This window comes from Drosophila innubila (genome assembly GCF_004354385.1).
Source record: "Drosophila innubila isolate TH190305 chromosome 3L unlocalized genomic scaffold, UK_Dinn_1.0 7_D_3L, whole genome shotgun sequence".
In the NCBI taxonomy this organism is placed as follows: domain Eukaryota; kingdom Metazoa; phylum Arthropoda; class Insecta; order Diptera; family Drosophilidae; genus Drosophila; species Drosophila innubila.
In genome coordinates this window covers 421,567-444,878 of record NW_022995378.1, presented here as the reverse complement: position 1 = coordinate 444,878, position 23,312 = coordinate 421,567, and the positions used below count along the sequence as shown (strand labels likewise).

Sequence of the window (23,312 nt, the reverse complement as noted above, 5' to 3'; positions counted from 1 at the left end):
ATTTTTTTTTAACTAGAATTGCCTCTTATTTATGATGAGATAAAGAATAAAACATTTGTCAATATTATGGAACTTCAAAATTATAGTATATTTCAAATTGTTATTATAATCATCATGTTTTATAATAACTAATATATAAGTATAATTATACAACCTCAACTCATATGGGACTACCCCCTGAATTTAAGCATATTAATTAGGGGAGGAAAAGAAACTAACAAGGATTTTCTTAGTAGCGGCGAGCGAAAAGAAATCAGTTCAGCACTAAGTCACTTTGTCTATATGGCAAATGTGAGATGCAGTGTATGGAACATCAATATTCTAGTATGAGAAATTAACGATTTAAGTCCTTCTTAAATGAGGCCATTTACCCATAGAGAGGTGCCAGGCCCGTATAACGTTAATGATTATTAGATGGTGTTTCCAAAGAGTCGTGTTGCTTGATAGTGCAGCACTAAGTGGGTGGTAAACTCCATCTAAAACTAAATATAACCATGAGACCGATAGTAAACAAGTACCGTGAGGGAAAGTTGAAAAGAACTCTGAATAGAGAGTTAAATAGTACGTGAAACTGCTTAGAGGTTAAGCCCGATGAACCTGAATATCCATTATGGAAAATTCATCATTAAAATTGTAATATTTAAACAATATTATAATAATAGTGTGCATTTTTTCCATATAAGGACATTGTAATCTATTAGTATCAATTAATTTATCAAAAAATTTTAGTCAATTGCTTATTTAAATTAAAATGCTTGCATTTTAACATAAAATAAATGTCATAAATTTGATAAAGTGCTGATAGATTTATATGAATACAGTGCGTTAATTTTTCGGAATTATATAATGGCATGATTATCATTGATTTTTGTGTTTATTATATGCACTTGTATGATTAACAATGCGAAAGATTCAGGATACCTTCGGGACCCGTCTTGAAACACGGACCAAGGAGTCTAACATATGTGCAAGTTATTGGGATAAAAACCTAATAGCGTAATTAACTTGACTATTAATGGGATTAGTTTTTTAACTATTTATAGTTAATTAACACAATCCCGGGGCGTTCTATATAGTTATGTATGATAATATTTATATTATTTATGCCTCTAACTGGAACGTACCTTGAGCATATATGCTGTGACCCGAAAGATGGTGAACTATACTTGATCAGGTTGAAGTCAGGGGAAACCCTGATGGAAGACCGAAACAGTTCTGACGTGCAAATCGATTGTCAGAATTGAGTATAGGGGCGAAAGACCAATCGAACCATCTAGTAGCTGGTTCCTTCCGAAGTTTCCCTCAGGATAGCTGGTGCATTTAACTGTTGTATAAAATAATCTTATCTGGTAAAGCGAATGATTAGAGGCCTTAGGGTCGAAACGATCTTAACCTATTCTCAAACTTTAAATGGGTAAGAACCTTAACTTTCTTGATATGAAGTTTAAGGTTATGATATAATGTGCCCAGTGGGCCACTTTTGGTAAGCAGAACTGGCGCTGTGGGATGAACCAAACGTAATGTTACGGTGCCCAAATTAACAACTCATTCAGAAACCATGAAAGGCGTTGGTTGCTTAAAACAGCAGGACGGTGATCATGGAAGTCGAAATCCGCTAAGGAGTGTGTAACAACTCACCTGCCGAAGCAACTAGCCCTTAAAATGGATGGCGCTTAAGTTGTATACCTATACATTACCGCTAAAGTAGATGATTTATATTACTTGTAATATAAATTTTGAAACTTTAGTGAGTAGGAAGGTACAATGGTGTGCATAGAAGTGTTTGGCGTAAGCCTGCATGGAGCCGTCATTGGTACAGATCTTGGTGGTAGTAGCAAATAATCGAATGAGACCTTGGAGGACTGAAGTGGAGAAGGGTTTCGTGTGAACAGTGGTTGATCACGAGTTAGTCGGTCCTAAGTTCAAGGCGAAAGCCGAAAATTTTCAAGTAAAAAGTTGTCAATATTTAAAATTTTGGAAAATTAATACACTTGAATAATTTTGAACGAAAGGGAATACGGTTCCAATTCCGTAACCTGTTGAGTATCCGTTTGTTATTAAATATGGGCCTCGTGCTCATCCTGGCAACAGGAACGACCATAAAGAAGCCGTCGAGAGGTATCGGAAGAGTTTTCTTTTCTGTTTTATAGCCGTACTACCATGGAAGTCTTTCGCAGAGAGATATGGTAGATGGGCTAGAAGAGCATGACATATACTGTTGTGTCGATATTTTCTCCTCGGACCTTGAAAATTTATGGTGGGGACACGCAAACTTCTCAACAGGCCGTACCAATATCCGCAGCTGGTCTCCAAGGTGAAGAGTCTCTAGTCGATAGAATAATGTAGGTAAGGGAAGTCGGCAAATTAGATCCGTAACTTCGGGATAAGGATTGGCTCTGAAGATTGAGATAGTCGGGCTTGATTGGGAAACAATAACATGGTTTATGTGCTCGTTCTGGGTAAATAGAGTTTCTATCATTTATGGTAGTTTCTTGTTCCCCGGATAGTTTAGTTACGTAGCCAATTGTGGAACTTTCTTGCTAAAATTTTTAAGAATACTAATTGGGTAACCAATTAGTTCTTTTAAATTATAACGATTATCAATTAACAATCAATTCAGAACTGGCACGGACTTGGGGAATCCGACTGTCTAATTAAAACAAAGCATTGTGATGGCCCTAGCGGGTGTTGACACAATGTGATTTCTGCCCAGTGCTCTGAATGTCAAAGTGAAGAAATTCAAGTAAGCGCGGGTCAACGGCGGGAGTAACTATGACTCTCTTAAGGTAGCCAAATGCCTCGTCATCTAATTAGTGACGCGCATGAATGGATTAACGAGATTCCTACTGTCCCTATCTACTATCTAGCGAAACCACAGCCAAGGGAACGGGCTTGGAATAATTAGCGGGGAAAGAAGACCCTTTTGAGCTTGACTCTAATCTGGCAGTGTAAGGAGACATAAGAGGTGTAGAATAAGTGGGAGATATTAGATTTCGGTTTAGTATCGACAATGAAATACCACTACTCTTATTGTTTCCTTACTTACTTGATTAAATGGAACGTGTATCATTTCCTAGCCATTATACGGATATATTTATTATATCTTATGGTATTGGGTTTTGATGCAAGCTTCTTGATCAAAGTATCACGAGTTTGTTATATAATCGCAAACAAATTCTTTAATGAGAGTGCATTTATGTACTTTTGATTTAATAATTTGGTATAACTCCAATTACTCAGGTATGATCCAATTCAAGGACATTGCCAGGTAGGGAGTTTGACTGGGGCGGTACATCTCTCAAATAATAACGGAGGTGTCCCAAGGCCAGCTCAGTGCGGACAGAAACCACACATAGAGCAAAAGGGCAAATGCTGACTTGATCTCGGTGTTCAGTAAACACAGGGACAGCAAAAGCTCGGCCTATCGATCCTTTTGGTTTAAAGAGTTTTTAACAAGAGGTGTCAGAAAAGTTACCATAGGGATAACTGGCTTGTGGCGGCCAAGCGTTCATAGCGACGTCGCTTTTTGATCCTTCGATGTCGGCTCTTCCTATCATTGTGAAGCAAAATTCACCAAGCGTTGGATTGTTCACCCATGCAAGGGAACGTGAGCTGGGTTTAGACCGTCGTGAGACAGGTTAGTTTTACCCTACTAATGACAAAACGTTGTTGCGACAGCATTCCTGCGTAGTACGAGAGGAACCGCAGGTACGGACCAATGGCACAATACTTGTTCGAGCGAACAGTGGTATGACGCTACGTCCGTTGGATTATGCCTGAACGCCTCTAAGGTCGTATCCGTGCTGGACTGCAATGATAAATAAGGGGCAATTTGCATTGTATGGCTTCTAAACCATTAAAAGTTTGTTATTCATTTAATAGACGACAATGGATGTGATGCCAATGTTACGTATAACATAGTAAATTGGGAGGATCTTCGATCACCTGATGCCGCGCTAGTTATATATTAAAACATTATTTAATACAATGACAAAGCCTAGAATCAATTGTAAACGACTTTTATAACAGGCAAGGTGTTGTAAGTGGTTGAGCAGCTGCCATACTGCGATCCACTGAAGCTTATCCTTTGCTTGATGATTCGACAATTAAAAAAATCGATCAATAAACACACACATATTAATATGTAAAGATATATAAATATATATATATATTTACAGGGATGGTATGTATATGCTATGTATAATATATATGTCTATGGGCATAAAATATTATATATAATGTATAACATATGATATCTGTATTTTTATACATATATGATTTATGAAAAATTTCATTTGAAATGGTAGCCAAATGTCTCGTCATCATATTAGTGACGTATTTAAAAAGACTTAAATGTATGTATATATGAAATATATATAATAGAAATATATTATATATAATTTCATTGATTTATATAAAGTTTAAATAAAATAAAAATGGTAGCCAATTGTCTCGTCATCATATTAGTGACGTATATGAAAAGATTTAATGAGATTCTTACTGTGTCCGTAAGCTTCAATATAATATTACAACTTATAGCTTGTGATTGTAAATTTGTGAATGAAAATGTGTTGGAGAAACAATTTTGTATTAACAAAACTTAATTAAAAATGCATTAATCTGTGAAGTATATTAAAGAAATTTTGATTAACGGCGATACTCTAAATATGATTATATCGGTAGCCAATTGTCTCGTCATCATACTAGTGACGCATTTGATAAGATTTAATGAGGTTCTTACTGTGTCCGTAAGTTGTTTCGATGTAATATTATAACTTATAGCTTGTGTTAAAAAATTTGTGAATGGAAATGTGTTGGAGAAATAATTTTGTCTTAACACTTAATAAAAAAAAAAGAAATTCATTTCTGGAGTATATTAAAGAAATTTTGATAAACACGTATATATTTAAAATATGTATATATCGGTAGCCAATTGTCTCGTCATCATAATAGTGACGCATTTGAAAAGATTTATTGAGATTCTTACTGTGTCCCTAAGTTTCTACATAATATTATAGCTTGTGATTATAAATTTGTGCATGAAAATATGTTGAAGAAATAATTTTGGTGTGATTGAAACAATAAGATAATATATTATTTTCTGATGTATATTAAAATATGTTTATATTGGTAGCCAACTGTCTTGTCATCAAAATAGTGACGCATTTGAAAAGATTTAACGAGATTCTCTTACTGTGCCCCGTAAGCCTCTCTATTATATTATAATATTATAGCTTGTGATTATAATTTGTTCATGAAAATATGAACATATTTTGATAAACGTCGGTATTTAAAGTATGACAAAGGAATTTCAAAATAAATTTAACTTTCACTTAAAAAAAAAAGTAAAAGTGACTAGAAAAATTCAACTTTCCTATGTCATAACCATACTATATGACAAAAAAAACAAAAGTCAACTCTCATATAACACATAAATTTCATACGACAAGTAAAATTTAACTTTATTATGTCACAACCATATTAACACAACAATTTCATATGACTACAAAATAAAGTCAAATTTCACATGACATAAAAATTTCATATTCACATGACATAAGAATTTTATATGACACGAAAAATTCAAACATATAAAATTTCATATGACTACAAAAAAAGTCAAATTTCTCATGACAAGAAAATTCAACTTTTATTTAGTCAAAACCATATTATATGACAAATAAAAAGTCAACTCTCATATAACACATAAATTTCATATGACTAGTAAAATTTAACTATTATTTGTCATAGCCATATTATACGACAAAAATTAAACAAATCTCATATAACACAACAATTTCATATGACTACAAAATAAAGTCAAATTTCACATGACATAAAAATTTCATATTCACATGACATAAAATTTCATATGACACGAAAATTCAAACATATAAATTTCATATGACTACAAAAGTCAAATTTCATATGACATAAAATTTCATATGACAAGAAAAATTCAACTCTCATATAACACATAAATTTCATATGACTAAAGAAAAGAGTCAAATTTTATATGACAAGTAAATTTAACTATTATTTGTCATAACCATATTATATGACAATAATTAAAACACATCTCATTTAAATAAAATTCAAATTAAAATACAAAGAAAAAAAATCAATTTTCACATGACATAAAATTTCATATGACGCAAAAAATTCAAACAAAAAAATTTCATATGACTACAAAAAGTTCAATTTCTTAGGACATGTAAAATTCAACATTTATTTGTCATAACCATATAATATGACAAGAATTAAACAAATCTCATATAACATAAAAATTTCATATAAATACAAAAAAAAGGCAAATTTCACATGACATAAAAAATTTCATATGACTAGAAAAATTCAAACATAAAATTTCATATGACTACAAAATAAAGTCAAATTTCTCATGACATAAAAATATCATATGACAAGAAAAATTCAACTTTCTTAAGTCACAGCCATATTTTATGACAAAACAAAGTCAACTCCCAAATAATATAAAAATTTCATATGACTACAAAAAAAAGTTAAATTTCTTATGACATGTAAAATTCAACATTTTTTGTCATAACCATATAATATGACAAAGAATTAAACAAATCTCATATAACATAAAAATTTCTTATAAATACAAAAAAAAGGCAAATTTCACAAGACATAAGAATTTCATATGACACGAAAAATTCAAACATATAAAATTTCATATGACTACAAAAAAAAGTCAAATTTCATATGACATAAAAATTTCATATGACATAAAAATTTCATATGACAAGAAAAATTCAACTATCATATAACACATAAATTTCATATGACTACAAAGAAAAGAGTCAAATTTTATATGACAAGTAATATTTAACTATTATTTGTCATAACCATATTATATGACAATAATTAAACACATCTCATTTAAATAAAAATTCAAATTAAAATACAAAAAAAAAAATCAATTTTCACATGACATAAAAATTTCATATGACACGAACAATTCAAACATAAATATTTCATATGACTACAACAAAAAGGGACAAATTTCATATGACAAGTAAAATTCAACTTTCATTTTTTATAACCATATTATATGACAAAAATATAACAATTCTCAAATAACAATAAAATTTCATATGACTACAAGAAAAGTCAAATTTCATATGACATAAAAATTTTATATGACAAGAAAAATTCAACTTTCTTATGTCATAACCATATTATATGACAAATAAAATCAACTCCATAAAATAAAAAAAATTTCATATGACCACAAAATAAATCATATTTGATATAAGTAAAATTATATTTTCATATGACAGACATTTAAATAAACAATATAATAGAGTACTTTCATATGACATAGACATTTTATAACAGTACATTTATGTATGAAAAACAGATCGTCCTTTGAAAAAATGGTAAATTTTAGAAAGCGTGGCAAAAAACCTATATAGGTGGAGTGGTGTCGCGCAAGGCAAGTCATATGAAAAAATTTAACATACCGAAATTATATGACGGTGGAGTGTTGTCTTGCCGGCATTGGATATTTATAATATGTGGTGCAAAAATAATGAAGTTTTACAGTGCATTATTATATAAATATATGCATAGGTATGAGAAATAAAAATTGTCATTTGAAAAAATGGTAAATTTTAGAAAGCGTGGCAAAAAACCTATATAGGTGGAGTGGTGTCGCGCAAGGCAAGTCATATGAAAAAATTTAACATACCGAAATTATATGACGGTGGAGTGTTGTCTTGCCGGCATTGGGTATTTATAATGTGTGGTGCAAAAATAATGAAGTTTAATAGTGCATAAATATATTGATGCATGCACTTGATTAAATTAAGAGGGCATTTGAAAAACTAATTGAATTTTAGAAAGCGTGGCAAAAAACCTATATAGGTGGAGTGGTGTCGCGCAAGGCAAGTCATATGAAAAATTTAACATACCGAAATTATATGACGGTGGAGTGTTGTCTTGCCGGCATTGGATATTTATAATATGTGGTGCAAAAATAATGAAGTTTTACAGTGCATTATTATATAAATATATGCATAGGTATGAGAAATAAAATTGTCATTTGAAAAATGGTAAATTTTAGAAAGCGTGGCAAAAAACCTATATAGGTGGAGTGGTGTCGCGCAAGGCAAGTCATATGAAAAAATTTAATATACCGAAATTATATGACGGTGGAGTGTTGTCTTGCCGGCATTGGGTATTTATAATGTGTGGTGCAAAAATAATGAAGTTTAATAGTGCATAAATATATTGATGCATGCACTTGATTAAATTAAGAGGTAGCATTTGAAAAACTAATTGAATTTTAGAAAGCGTGGCAAAAAACCTATATAGGTGGAGTGGTGTCGCGCAAGGCAAGTCATATGAAAAAATTTAACATACCGAAATTATATGACGGTGGAGTGTTGTCTTGCCGACATTGGGTATTTATAATGTGTGGTGCAAAAATAATGAAGTTTAATAGTGCATAAATATATTGATGCATGCACTTGATTATATTAAGAGGTAGCATTTAAAAAACTAATTGAATTTTAGAAAGCGTGGCAAAAAACCTTTACATGGTGAGCAGGGTGTGTTCATCTATTATATGTGTTCGACGCATATAATAATAAATGTTGTCAATGAAAATGAAAGTTATTCGTTATTTGTTGTCTTTGAACGCTTGGCTGCGGTAATAATATGCAATTGTTAGATAATAGTGGAATTGGCCAAGGTATATTGTTCTTCAATATATACTAAATAGGTTTCACATTATCGTTAATTTAGCAAGCATAAACTTTCATTAAAAATAGAACCACCAACAGGTTTATATATAATTGGTTGGTGGTTTAGTGTTACCTGGTTGGAAAATTGAATTACATATGTTTTTCGATTCTCCAATGCAAGGGCAGTGTGCACATGTATAGTATATTGGAAATTAAAATAATTAAACTTTAACACAATGTAAATATATTGTGGATAAAGGTTTTATTTAATATAATATTTATTAACACATATATACAAAATGTAGATAAATTATCAATTTGTAATCAAAATTAAATAAATTTTTATTCAATTTATTTTGAATTTAAATAATGTACGTGTGATGAATTTATATTAAGTAAGTGTAAATATAAAGATATTTTTGAACAAATTAATATGTATATATTTTGTATATATATATATTTATAAAAAAAATGTGTAAGTTTTTTTTATAACTAACGAACATGATTGCTATTTAAATTTAGCCATATTCGTTCTCTATATGCATGTCATATTTATTCAAAAATATTAATGAGTTGTCATGTCTATTACATATTTAAAAATATTTATATGTGTAAAAATATTTACACATAGAAATAACACATTATTCTGGTTGATCCTGCCAGTAGTTATATGCTTGTCTCAAAGATTAAGCCATGCATGTCTAAGTACACACGAAATAAAAGTGAAACCGCAAAAGGCTCATTATATCAGTTATGGTTCCTTAGATCGTTAACAGTTACTTGGATAACTGTGGTAATTCTAGAGCTAATACATGCAATTAAAACACGGACCTTTTGGAACGTGTGCTTTTATTAGGCTAAAACCAAGCGATCGCAAGATCGTTACACTGGTTGAACTCTAGATAACATGCAGATCGTATGGTCTTGTACCGACGACAGATCTTTCAAATGTCTGCCCTATCAACTTTTGATGGTAGTATCTAGGACTACCATGGTTGCAACGGGTAACGGGGAATCAGGGTTCGATTCCGGAGAGGGAGCCTGAGAAACGGCTACCACATCTAAGGAAGGCAGCAGGCGCGTAAATTACCCACTCCCAGCTCGGGGAGGTAGTGACGAAAAATAACAATACAGGACTCATATCCGAGGCCCTGTAATTGGAATGAGTACACTTTAAATCCTTTAACAAGGACCTATTGGAGGGCAAGTCTGGTGCCAGCAGCCGCGGTAATTCCAGCTCCAATAGCGTATATTAAAGTTGTTGCGGTTAAAACGTTCGTAGTTGAACTTGTGCTTCATACGGGTAGTGCAACTTACAATTGTAGTTAGTACTATACCTTTATGTATGTAAGCGTATTACCGGTGGAGTTCTTATATGTAATTAAATACTTGTATTTTTTTATATGTTCCTCCTATTTAAAAACCTGCATTAGTGCTCTTCATCGAGTGTTATTGTGGGCCGGTACAATTACTTTGAACAAATTAGAGTGCTTAAAGCAGGCTTCAAATGCCTGAATATTCTGTGCATGGGATAATGAAATAAGACCTCTGTTCTGCTTTCATTGGTTTTCAGATCAAGAGGTAATGATTAATAGAAGCAGTTTGGGGGCATTAGTATTACGACGCGAGAGGTGAAATTCTTGGACCGTCGTAAGACTAACTTAAGCGAAAGCATTTGCCAAAGATGTTTTCATTAATCAAGAACGAAAGTTAGAGGTTCGAAGGCGATCAGATACCGCCCTAGTTCTAACCATAAACGATGCCAGCTAGCAATTGGGTGTAGCTACTTTTATGGCTCTCTCAGTCGCTTCCCGGGAAACCAAAGCTTTTGGGCTCCGGGGGAAGTATGGTTGCAAAGCTGAAACTTAAAGGAATTGACGGAAGGGCACCACCAGGAGTGGAGCCTGCGGCTTAATTTGACTCAACACGGGAAAACTTACCAGGTCCGAACATAAGTGTGTAAGACAGATTGATAGCTCTTTCTCGAATCTATGGGTGGTGGTGCATGGCCGTTCTTAGTTCGTGGAGTGATTTGTCTGGTTAATTCCGATAACGAACGAGACTCAAATATATTAAATAGATATCTTCAGGATTATGGTGTTGAAGCTTATATAGCCTTCATTCATGGTGGCAGTAAAATGTTTATTGTGTTTGAATGTGTTTATATAAGTGGAGCCGTACCTGTTGGTTTGTCCCATTATAAGGACACTAGCTTCTTAAATGGACAAATTGCGTCTAGCAATAATGAGATTGAGCAATAACAGGTCTGTGATGCCCTTAGATGTCCTGGGCTGCACGCGCGCTACAATGAAAGTATCAACGTGTATTTCCTAGACCGAGAGGTCCGGGTAAACCGCTGAACCACTTTCATGCTTGGGATTGTGAACTGAAACTGTTCACATGAACTTGGAATTCCCAGTAAGTGTGAGTCATTAACTCGCATTGATTACGTCCCTGCCCTTTGTACACACCGCCCGTCGCTACTACCGATTGAATTATTTAGTGAGGTCTCCGGACGTGATCACTGTGACGCCTTGTGTGTTACGGTTGTTTCGCAAAAGTTGACCGAACTTGATTATTTAGAGGAAGTAAAAGTCGTAACAAGGTTTCCGTAGGTGAACCTGCGGAAGGATCATTATTGTATAATGCATCTAACCGTTAATAAAATAAAAATTTTTTTTTTCATTAATATATAGAAATATATTTTAACGAAAATAAAAGAAAAATTTTTAATTGTCAATAATAAAATAAATAATTTACTTTGCTCAAACATTTGAAATTGTGTTGTAATGTATAATTTATACAATAAAATTACTTTGTTATAAATTTTATTTGTCATATTCATATTGTATAAATGTATATTACACATTTTTATGTGTTTTGGGCAAGACAAATTATTAACTGCGTGTATATGTGCCATAATATACATGCGTTGCACAAATGTATTGTTCATTATTAACATGCGCATACATTGTATAAACGCAACAACCTAAAATATAATGTTGTACCTGTTTGTTCAGGTTAATGCTTTACATATATCGATTATAATACAATTAAATATATTTTATATAGTTGTCATATACCGTATTTTCATTGATTATGTAAAACTAAGACATTTCGCAACATTTTTTTAGGTATAAAAAAATTTATTGAAGGAATTGATATATGCCAGTAAAATGGTGTATTTTTAATTTCTTTCAATAAAAGAATATATGACGTAATGAAATAAACCAAAAATTTGTATTACTCTAAGCGGTGGATCACTCGGCTCATGGGTCGATGAAGAACGCAGCAAACTGTGCGTCATCGTGTGAACTGCAGGACACATGAACATCGACATTTTGAACGCATATCGCAGTCCATGCTGTTATGTACTTTAATTAATTTTAGAGTGCTGCTTGGACTACATATGGTTGAGGGTTGTAAGACTATGCTAAATAAGTTGTTTAAAATTTTTCGAAATTTTAAGCATATGGTATATTATTGGATAATATATATTGTAATGTTGCAAAACATTTACTCATAATATATTCATAATATTAAAATAAATAACGAAATATCTATACTTCTCTTGTTGTATATATTTGTATGAGAAAATTTGAAGAATTATATATTCTTTATTTTATTCAAATAATACTGAGGAATGTCTAGCATAAAGAATTTTTTTTTAACTAGAATTGCCTCTTATTTATGATGAGATAAAGAATAAAACATTTGTCAATATTATGGAACTTCAAAATTATAGTATATTTCAAATTGTTATTATAATCATCATGTTTTATAATAACTAATATATAAGTATAATTATACAACCTCAACTCATATGGGACTACCCCCTGAATTTAAGCATATTAATTAGGGGAGGAAAAGAAACTAACAAGGATTTTCTTAGTAGCGGCGAGCGAAAAGAAATCAGTTCAGCACTAAGTCACTTTGTCTATATGGCAAATGTGAGATGCAGTGTATGGAACATCAATATTCTAGTATGAGAAATTAACGATTTAAGTCCTTCTTAAATGAGGCCATTTACCCATAGAGGGTGCCAGGCCCGTATAACGTTAATGATTATTAGATGGTGTTTCCAAAGAGTCGTGTTGCTTGATAGTGCAGCACTAAGTGGGTGGTAAACTCCATCTAAAACTAAATATAACCATGAGACCGATAGTAAACAAGTACCGTGAGGGAAAGTTGAAAAGAACTCTGAATAGAGAGTTAAATAGTACGTGAAACTGCTTAGAGGTTAAGCCCGATGAACCTGAATATCCATTATGGAAAATTCATCATTAAAATTGTAATATTTAAACAATATTATAATAATAGTGTGCATTTTTTCCATATAAGGACATTGTAATCTATTAGTATCAATTAATTTATCAAAAAATTTTAGTCAATTGCTTATTTAAATTAAAATGCTTGCATTTTAACATAAAATAAATGTCATAAATTTGATAAAGTGCTGATAGATTTATATGAATACAGTGCGTTAATTTTTCGGAATTATATAATGGCATGATTATCATTGATTTTTGTGTTTATTATATGCACTTGTATGATTAACAATGCGAAAGATTCAGGATACCTTCGGGACCCGTCTTGAAACACGGACCAAGGAGTCTAACATATGTGCAAGTTATTGGGATAAAAACCTAATAGCGTAATTAACTTGACTATTAATGGGATTAGTTTTTTAACTATTTATAGTTAATTAACACAATCCCGGGGCGTTCTATATAGTTATGTATGATAATATTTATATTATTTATGCCTCTAACTGGAACGTACCTTGAGCATATATGCTGTGACCCGAAAGATGGTGAACTATACTTGATCAGGTTGAAGTCAGGGGAAACCCTGATGGAAGACCGAAACAGTTCTGACGTGCAAATCGATTGTCAGAATTGAGTATAGGGGCGAAAGACCAATCGAACCATCTAGTAGCTGGTTCCTTCCGAAGTTTCCCTCAGGATAGCTGGTGCATTTAACTGTTGTATAAAATAATCTTATCTGGTAAAGCGAATGATTAGAGGCCTTAGGGTCGAAACGATCTTAACCTATTCTCAAACTTTAAATGGGTAAGAACCTTAACTTTCTTGATATGAAGTTTAAGGTTATGATATAATGTGCCCAGTGGGCCACTTTTGGTAAGCAGAACTGGCGCTGTGGGATGAACCAAACGTAATGTTACGGTGCCCAAATTAACAACTCATTCAGAAACCATGAAAGGCGTTGGTTGCTTAAAACAGCAGGACGGTGATCATGGAAGTCGAAATCCGCTAAGGAGTGTGTAACAACTCACCTGCCGAAGCAACTAGCCCTTAAAATGGATGGCGCTTAAGTTGTATACCTATACATTACCGCTAAAGTAGATGATTTATATTACTTGTAATATAAATTTTGAAACTTTAGTGAGTAGGAAGGTACAATGGTGTGCATAGAAGTGTTTGGCGTAAGCCTGCATGGAGCCGTCATTGGTACAGATCTTGGTGGTAGTAGCAAATAATCGAATGAGACCTTGGAGGACTGAAGTGGAGAAGGGTTTCGTGTGAACAGTGGTTGATCACGAGTTAGTCGGTCCTAAGTTCAAGGCGAAAGCCGAAAATTTTCAAGTAAAAAGTTGTCAATATTTAAAATTTTGGAAAATTAATACACTTGAATAATTTTGAACGAAAGGGAATACGGTTCCAATTCCGTAACCTGTTGAGTATCCGTTTGTTATTAAATATGGGCCTCGTGCTCATCCTGGCAACAGGAACGACCATAAAGAAGCCGTCGAGAGGTATCGGAAGAGTTTTCTTTTCTGTTTTATAGCCGTACTACCATGGAAGTCTTTCGCAGAGAGATATGGTAGATGGGCTAGAAGAGCATGACATATACTGTTGTGTCGATATTTTCTCCTCGGACCTTGAAAATTTATGGTGGGGACACGCAAACTTCTCAACAGGCCGTACCAATATCCGCAGCTGGTCTCCAAGGTGAAGAGTCTCTAGTCGATAGAATAATGTAGGTAAGGGAAGTCGGCAAATTAGATCCGTAACTTCGGGATAAGGATTGGCTCTGAAGATTGAGATAGTCGGGCTTGATTGGGAAACAATAACATGGTTTATGTGCTCGTTCTGGGTAAATAGAGTTTCTATCATTTATGGTAGTTTCTTGTTCCCCGGATAGTTTAGTTACGTAGCCAATTGTGGAACTTTCTTGCTAAAATTTTTAAGAATACTAATTGGGTAACCAATTAGTTCTTTTAAATTATAACGATTATCAATTAACAATCAATTCAGAACTGGCACGGACTTGGGGAATCCGACACAATGTGATTTCTGCCCAGTGCTCTGAATGTCAAAGTGAAGAAATTCAAGTAAGCGCGGGTCAACGGCGGGAGTAACTATGACTCTCTTAAGGTAGCCAAATGCCTCGTCATCTAATTAGTGACGCGCATGAATGGATTAACGAGATTCCTACTGTCCCTATCTACTATCTAGCGAAACCACAGCCAAGGGAACGGGCTTGGAATAATTAGCGGGGAAAGAAGACCCTTTTGAGCTTGACTCTAATCTGGCAGTGTAAGGAGACATAAGAGGTGTAGAATAAGTGGGAGATATTAGATTTCGGTTTAGTATCGACAATGAAATACCACTACTCTTATTGTTTCCTTACTTACTTGATTAAATGGAACGTGTATCATTTCCTAGCCATTATACGGATATATTTATTATATCTTATGGTATTGGGTTTTGATGCAAGCTTCTTGATCAAAGTATCACGAGTTTGTTATATAATCGCAAACAAATTCTTTAATGAGAGAGTGCATTTATGTACTTTTGATTTAATAATTTGGTATAACTCCAATTACTCAGGTATGATCCAATTCAAGGACATTGCCAGGTAGGGAGTTTGACTGGGGCGGTACATCTCTCAAATAATAACGGAGGTGTCCCAAGGCCAGCTCAGTGCGGACAGAAACCACACATAGAGCAAAAGGGCAAATGCTGACTTGATCTCGGTGTTCAGTAAACACAGGGACAGCAAAAGCTCGGCCTATCGATCCTTTTGGTTTAAAGAGTTTTTAACAAGAGGTGTCAGAAAAGTTACCATAGGGATAACTGGCTTGTGGCGGCCAAGCGTTCATAGCGACGTCGCTTTTTGATCCTTCGATGTCGGCTCTTCCTATCATTGTGAAGCAAAATTCACCAAGCGTTGGATTGTTCACCCATGCAAGGGAACGTGAGCTGGGTTTAGACCGTCGTGAGACAGGTTAGTTTTACCCTACTAATGACAAAACGTTGTTGCGACAGCATTCCTGCGTAGTACGAGAGGAACCGCAGGTACGGACCAATGGCACAATACTTGTTCGAGCGAACAGTGGTATGACGCTACGTCCGTTGGATTATGCCTGAACGCCTCTAAGGTCGTATCCGTGCTGGACTGCAATGATAAATAAGGGGCAATTTGCATTGTATGGCTTCTAAACCATTAAAAGTTTGTTATTCATTTAATAGACGACAATGGATGTGATGCCAATGTTACGTATAACATAGTAAATTGGGAGGATCTTCGATCACCTGATGCCGCGCTAGTTATATATTAAAACATTATTTAATACAATGACAAAGCCTAGAATCAATTGTAAACGACTTTTATAACAGGCAAGGTGTTGTAAGTGGTTGAGCAGCTGCCATACTGCGATCCACTGAAGCTTATCCTTTGCTTGATGATTCGACAATTAAAAAAATCGATCAATAAACACACACATATTAATATGTAAAGATATATAAATATATATATATATTTACAGGGATGGTATGTATATGCTATGTATAATATATATGTCTATGGGCATAAAATATTATATATAATGTATAACATATGATATCTGTATTTTTATACATATATGATTTATGAAAAATTTCATTTGAAATGGTAGCCAAATGTCTCGTCATCATATTAGTGACGTATTTAAAAAGACTTAAATGTATGTATATATGAAATATATATAATAGAAATATATTATATATAATTTCATTGATTTATATAAAGTTTAAATAAAATAAAAATGGTAGCCAATTGTCTCGTCATCATATTAGTGACGTATATGAAAAGATTTAATGAGATTCTTACTGTGTCCGTAAGCTTCAATATAATATTACAACTTATAGCTTGTGATTGTAAATTTGTGAATGAAAATGTGTTGGAGAAACAATTTTGTATTAACAAAACTTAATTAAAAATGCATTAATCTGTGAAGTATATTAAAGAAATTTTGATTAACGGCGATACTCTAAATATGATTATATCGGTAGCCAATTGTCTCGTCATCATACTAGTGACGCATTTGATAAGATTTAATGAGGTTCTTACTGTGTCCGTAAGTTGTTTCGATGTAATATTATAACTTATAGCTTGTGTTAAAAAATTTGTGAATGGAAATGTGTTGGAGAAATAATTTTGTCTTAACACTTAATAAAAAAAAAAGAAATTCATTTCTGGAGTATATTAAAGAAATTTTGATAAACACGTATATATTTAAAATATGTATATATCGGTAGCCAATTGTCTCGTCATCATAATAGTGACGCATTTGAAAAGATTTATTGAGATTCTTACTGTGTCCCTAAGTTTCTACATAATATTATAGCTTGTGATTATAAATTTGTGCATGAAAATATGTTGAAGAAATAATTTTGGTGTGATTGAAACAATAAGATAATATATTATTTTCTGATGTATATTAAAATATGTTTATATTGGTAGCCAACTGTCTTGTCATCAAAATAGTGACGCATTTGAAAAGATTTAACGAGATTCTCTTACTGTGCCCCGTAAGCCTCTCTATTATATTATAATATTATAGCTTGTGATTATAATTTGTTCATGAAAATATGAACATATTTTGATAAACGTCGGTATTTAAAGTATGACAAAGGAATTTCAAAATAAATTTAACTTTCACTTAAAAAAAAAAGTAAAAGTGACTAGAAAAATTCAACTTTCCTATGTCATAACCATACTATATGACAAAAAAAACAAAAGTCAACTCTCATATAACACATAAATTTCATACGACAAGTAAAATTTAACTTTATTATGTCACAACCATATTAACACAACAATTTCATATGACTACAAAATAAAGTCAAATTTCACATGACATAAAAATTTCATATTCACATGACATAAGAATTTTATATGACACGAAAAATTCAAACATATAAAATTTCATATGACTACAAAAAAAAAGTCAAATTTCTCATGACAAGAAAAATTCAACTTTTATTTAGTCAAAACCATATTATATGACAAATAAAAAGTCAACTCTCATATAACACATAAATTTCATATGACTAGTAAAATTTAACTATTATTTGTCATAGCCATATTATACGACAAAAATTAAACAAATCTCATATAACACAACAATTTCATATGACTACAAAATAAAGTCAAATTTCACATGACATAAAAATTTCATATTCACATGACATAAGAATTTCATATGACACGAAAAATTCAAACATATAAATTTCATATGACTACAAAAAAAAGTCAAATTTCATATGACATAAAAATTTCATATGACAAGAAAAATTCAACTCTCATATAACACATAAATTTCATATGACTACAAAGAAAAGAGTCAAATTTTATATGACAAGTAAAATTTAACTATTATTTGTCATAACCATATTATATGACAATAATTAAACACATCTCATTTAAATAAAAATTCAAATTAAAATACAAAGAAAAAAAATCAATTTTCACATGACATAAAAATTTCATATGACGCAAAAAATTCAAACAAAAAAATTTCATATGACTACAAAAAAAAGTTCAATTTCTTAGGACATGTAAAATTCAACATTTATTTGTCATAACCATATAATATGACAAGAATTAAACAAATCTCATATAACATAAAAATTTCATATAAATACAAAAAAAAGGCAAATTTCACATGACATAAAAATTTCATATGACTAGAAAAATTCAAACATAAAAATTTCATATGACTACAAAATAAAAGTCAAATTTCTCATGACATAAAAATATCATATGACAAGAAAAATTCAACTTTCTTAAGTCACAGCCATATTTTATGACAAAACAAAGTCAACTCCCAAATAATATAAAAATTTCATATGACTACAAAAAAAAGTTAAATTTCTTATGACATGTAAAATTCAACATTTTTTTGTCATAACCATATAATATGACAAGAATTAAACAAATCTCATATAACATAAAAATTTCTTATAAATACAAAAAAAAGGCAAATTTCACAAGACATAAGAATTTCATATGACACGAAAAATTCAAACATATAAAATTTCATATGACTACAAAAAAAAGTCAAATTTCATATGACATAAAAATTTCATATGACATAAAAATTTCATATGACAAGAAAAATTCAACTATCATATAACACATAAATTTCATATGACTACAAAGAAAAGAGTCAAATTTTATATGACAAGTAATATTTAACTATTATTTGTCATAACCATATTATATGACAATAATTAAACACATCTCATTTAAATAAAAATTCAAATTAAAATACAAAAAAAAAAATCAATTTTCACATGACATAAAAATTTCATATGACGCAAAAAATTCAAACAAAAAAATTTCATATGACTACAAAAAAAAGTTCAATTTCTTAGGACATGTAAAATTCAACATTTATTTGTCATAACCATATAATATGACAAGAATTAAACAAATCTCATATAACATAAAAATTTCATATAAATACAAAAAAAAGGCAAATTTCACATGACATAAAAATTTCATATGACTAGAAAAATTCAAACATAAAAATTTCATATGACTACAAAATAAAAGTCAAATTTCTCATGACATAAAAATATCATATGACAAGAAAAATTCAACTTTCTTAAGTCACAGCCATATTTTATGACAAAACAAAGTCAACTCCCAAATAATATAAAATTTCATATGACTACAAAAAAGTTAAATTTCTTATGACATGTAAAATTCAACATTTTTTTGTCATAACCATATAATATGACAAGAATTAAACAAATCTCATATAACATAAAAATTTCTTATAAATACAAAAAAAAGGCAAATTTCACAAGACATAAGAATTTCATATGACACGAAAAATTCAAACATATAAAATTTCATATGACTACAAAAAAAAGTCAAATTTCATATGACAAGTAAAATTCATATGACAAGAAAAATTCAACTCTCATATAACACATAAATTTCATATGACTACAAAGAAAAGAGTCAAATTTTATATGACAAGTAATATTTAACTATTATTTGTCATAACCATATTATATGACAATAATTAAACACATCTCATTTAAATAAAAATTCAAATTAAAATACAAAAAAAAAAATCAATTTTACATGACATAAAATTTCATATGACAAAAATTCAAACAAAAAAATTTCATATGACTACAAAAAAAAGTTAAATTTCTTAGGACATGTAAAATTCAACATTTATTTGTCATAACCATATAATATGACAAGAATTAAACAAATCTCATAAAACATAAAAATTTCATATAAATACAAAAAAAGGCAAATTTCACATGACATAAAAATTTCATATGACTAGAAAAATTCAAACATAAAAATTTCATATGACTACAAAATAAAAGTCAAATTTCTCATGACATAAAAATATCATATGACAAGAAAAATTCAACTTTCTTAAGTCACAGCCATATTTTATGACAAAACAAAGTCAACTCCCAAATAATATAAAATTTCATATGACTACAAAAAAAAGTTAAATTTCTTATGACATGTAAAATTCAACATTTTTTGTCATAACCATATAATATGACAAGAATTAAACAAATCTCATATAACATAAAAATTTCTTATAAATACAAAAAAAAGGCAAATTTCACAAGACATAAGAATTTCATATGACACGAAAAATTCAAACATATAAAATTTCATATGACTACAAAAAAAAGTCAAATTTCATATGACATAAAAATTTCATATGACAAGAAAAATTCAACTATCATATAACACATAAATTTCATATGACTACAAAGAAAAGAGTCAAATTTTATATGACAAGTAATATTTAACTATTATTTGTCATAACCATATTATATGACAATAATTAAACACATCTCATTTAAATAAAAATTCAAATTAAAATACAAAAAAAAAAAATCAATTTTCACATGACATAAAAATTTCATATGACGCAAAAAATTCAAACAAAAAAATTTCATATGACTACAAAAAAAAGTTAAATTTCTTAGGACATGTAAAATTCAACATTTATTTGTCATAACCATATAATATGACAAGAATTAAACAAATCTCATATAACATAAAAATTTCATATAAATACAAAAAAAAGGCAAATTTCACATGACATAAAAATTTCATATGACTAGAAAAATTCAAACATAAAAATTTCATATGACTACAAAATAAAAGTCAAATTTCTCATGACATAAAAATATCATATGACAAGAAAAATTCAACTTTCTTAAGTCACAGCCATATTTTATGACAAAACAAAGTCAACTCCCAAATAATATAAAAATTTCATATGACTACAAAATAAAGTTAAATTTCTTATGACATGTAAAATTCAACATTTATTTGTCATAACCATATAATATGACAAGAATTAAACAAATCTCATATAACATACAAATTTCTTATAAAACAAAAAAAAGGCAAATTTCACAAGACATAAAATTTCATATGACACGAACAATTCAAACATAAATATTTCATATGACTACAACAAAAAGAGACAAATTTCATATGACAAGTAAAATTCATATGACAAGAAAAATTCAACTCTCATATAACACATAAATTTCATATGACTACAAAGAAAAGAGTCAAATTTTATATGACAAGTAAAATTTAACTATTATTTGTCATAACCATATTATATGACAATAATTAAACACATCTCATTTAAATAAAAATTCAAATTAAAATAAAAAAAAAAAATCAATTTTCACATGACATAAAAATTTCATATGACGCAAAAAATTCAAACAAAAAAATTTCATATGACTACAAAAAAAAGTTAAATTTCTTAGGACATGTAAAATTCAACATTTATTTGTCATAACCATATAATATGACAAGAATTAAACAAATCTCATATAACATAAAAATTTCATATAAATACAAAAAAAAGGCAAATTTCACATGACAAAAATTTCATATGACTAGAAAAATTCAAACATAAAAATTTCATATGACTACAAAATAAAAGTCAAATTTCTCATGACATAAAAATATCATATGACAAGAAAAATTCAACTTTCTTAAGTCACAGCCATATTTTATGACAAAACAAAGTCAACTCCCAAATAATATAAAAATTTCATATGACTACAAAATAAAGTTAAATTTCTTATGACATGTAAAATTCAACATTTATTTGTCATAACCATATAATATGACAAGAATTAAACAAATCTCATATAACATACAAATTTCTTATAAATACAAAAAAAAGGCAAATTTCACAAGACATAAAAATTTCATATGACACGAACAATTCAAACATAAATATTTCATATGACTACAACAAAAAGAGACAAATTTCATATGACAAGTAAAATTCAACTTTCATTTTTTATAACCATATTATATGACAAAAATATAACAATTCTCAAATAACAATAAAAATTTCATATGACTACAAGAAAAAGTCAAATTTCATATGACATAAAAATTTTATATGACAAGAAAAATTCAACTTTCTTATGTCATAACCATATTATATGACAAATAAAATCAACTCCCATAAAATAAAAAAATTTCATATGACCACAAAAATAAATCATATTTGATATAAGTAAAATTATATTTTCATATGACAGACATTTAAATAAACAATATAATAGAGTACTTTCATATGACATAGACATTTTATAACAGTACATTTATGTATGAAAAACAGATCGTCCTTTGAAAAAATGGTAAATTTTAGAAAGCGTGGCAAAAAACCTATATAGGTGGAGTGGTGTCGCGCAAGGCAAGTCATATGAAAAAATTTAACATACCGAAATTATATGACGGTGGAGTGTTGTCTTGCCGGCATTGGATATTTATAATATGTGGTGCAAAAATAATGAAGTTTTACAGTGCATTATTATATAAATATATGCATAGGTATGAGAAATAAAATTGTCATTTGAAAAATGGTAAATTTTAGAAAGCGTGGCAAAAAACCTATATAGGTGGAGTGGTGTCGCGCAAGGCAAGTCATATGAAAAATTTAACATACCGAAATTATATGACGGTGGAGTGTTGTCTTGCCGGCATTGGGTATTTATAATGTGTGGTGCAAAAATAATGAAGTTTAATAGTGCATAAATATATTGATGCATGCACTTGATTAAATTAAGAGGTAGCATTTGAAAACTAATTGAATTTTAGAAAGCGTGGCAAAACCATATAGGTGGAGTGGTGTCGCGCAAGGCAAGTCATATGAAAAATTTAACATACCGAAATTATATGACGGTGGAGTGTTGTCTTGCCGGCATTGGATATTTATAATATGTGGTGCAAAAATAATGAAGTTTTACAGTGCATTATTATATAAATATATGCATAGGT

The 23,312-nt window shown here is 30.4% G+C and overlaps 4 non-coding genes across 4 annotated transcripts; all 4 read left to right on the top strand.

Moving 5' to 3' along the window:
• Nucleotides 1-150: 150 nt before the first annotated feature.
• LOC117789391 lies at nt 151-4,103 on the top strand. The gene has a single exon (XR_004617898.1). It is a non-coding gene; the product is annotated as a large subunit ribosomal RNA (ribosomal RNA).
• A 5,251-nt stretch (nt 4,104-9,354) lies between these two features.
• Nucleotides 9,355-11,349, top strand: LOC117789379. Its single transcript, XR_004617885.1, has one exon. It is a non-coding gene; the product is annotated as a small subunit ribosomal RNA (ribosomal RNA).
• Nucleotides 11,350-11,955: 606 nt separating this feature from the next.
• LOC117789370 lies at nt 11,956-12,134 on the top strand. Its single transcript, XR_004617879.1, has one exon. It is a non-coding gene; the product is annotated as a 5.8S ribosomal RNA (ribosomal RNA).
• A 386-nt stretch (nt 12,135-12,520) lies between these two features.
• On the top strand, nt 12,521-16,428 carry LOC117789400. The gene has a single exon (XR_004617906.1). It is a non-coding gene; the product is annotated as a large subunit ribosomal RNA (ribosomal RNA).
• The last annotated feature ends 6,884 nt before the right edge of the window (nt 16,429-23,312 follow it).